Below are 1,233 nucleotides of genomic sequence, written 5' to 3'. Positions count from 1 at the left end.
GTGGGATGGATGGTGGTGGGACGGATGGTGGGACATACGGTAGAATGGATGTTGAGATGTATGGTGGGATGKATGGTGGGATGGATGGTGGGATGGATGGTGGGGCCGATGATGGGACGGATGTTGGGATGGATGGTGGGACGTATGGTGGGAGGGATGGTGGGAGGGATAGCAAGACAGATGTTGGGATGGGTGTTGGGATGGGCGGTGGATCAGACGGTGGGATGAATGGTGGGACAGATGGTGGGATGAGGGTTGGGATGGATGGTGGGATGAGTGGTGGGATGGATGTTGGGATGGATGGTGGGACGCGTGGTGGGACGCACGGTGGGACGGATGTTGAGACGTATGGTGGGATGGATGGTGGGATGACTGGTGAGATGGTGGGATGAGTGGTGGGATAGATGTTGGGATGGATGGTGGGACGCGTGGTGGGATGCATGGTGGGATGGGTGCTGGGATGGGTGCTGGGATGGCTGGACCAGCCGGACCGACGCGCGGCTGGAAGGACACCCACCGTCACCCAGCTGATCTGCGCGCCCAGGTCGCGGAAGTAGAAGGTGGCTGTGGTGCCCACGGGCAGGTTCTGCAGCACGTCCTCGTCCTTGAGCGACTTCCCCTCTGTGCGGGGACAGGACATGGGCGCGAGGTCCCGGGGGCACCCCGGGGTGCCCCCCGAGCTCCCCCCCGCCCCGGGGAGGGTGACACTCACTGGGGTCCAGGCGCAGCGACTGTCGGGCCGGGTACCACTGCGGGTCTGTGGGGAGAGCGGAGATGGTGGCGGCGGGGCCACCAGGGCCTCCGGGGGGGTCTCCACGACCTCCAAGGAGGGTCTCCAGGACCTCCACAGTTGGTCTCTACAACCTCCATGGTTGGTTTCCAGGACCTCCACAGAAGGTCTCCAGGACTTCCATGGTTGGTCTCCAGGAACTCCATGGTTGGTGTCCGGGACCTCTACAGAGCGTCTCCAGGACCTCCACGGAGGGTCTCCAGGACCTCTACACAGTGTCTCCAAAACCTCCATGGTTGGTCTCCAGGACCTCCACGGAGGGTCTCCAGAACCTCCACAGTGGGTCTCCAGGACCTTCATGGTTGGTCTCCAGGACCTCCATGGCTGGTCTCCAGGACATCCATGGTTGGTCTCCAGGACCTTCATGGCTGGTCTCCAGGACCCCCATGGTTGGTCTCCAGGACCTCCACAGTTGGTCTCCAGGACCCCCATGGTTGGTCTCC

The 1,233-nt window shown here is 62.7% G+C and overlaps 1 long non-coding RNA gene across 1 annotated transcript; it reads right to left on the bottom strand.

The window, feature by feature from the left end:
* Positions 1–522: 522 nt before the first annotated feature.
* On the bottom strand, positions 523–757 carry LOC112959028. The gene is made up of 2 exons (XR_003251560.1): positions 713–757; positions 523–621 (listed from the first exon to the last, which is right to left on the bottom strand). It is a non-coding gene; the product is annotated as an uncharacterized LOC112959028 (long non-coding RNA).
* Positions 758–1,233: the final 476 nt, after the last annotated feature.

The sequence above is a fragment of the Nothoprocta perdicaria genome, unplaced genomic scaffold (assembly GCF_003342845.1).
Source record: "Nothoprocta perdicaria isolate Ctin4 unplaced genomic scaffold, notPer1 scaffold_946, whole genome shotgun sequence".
In the NCBI taxonomy this organism is placed as follows: domain Eukaryota; kingdom Metazoa; phylum Chordata; class Aves; order Tinamiformes; family Tinamidae; genus Nothoprocta; species Nothoprocta perdicaria.
Note: the sequence above shows the minus strand (reverse complement) of the source record. Positions and strands in the feature narration are given on the sequence as shown.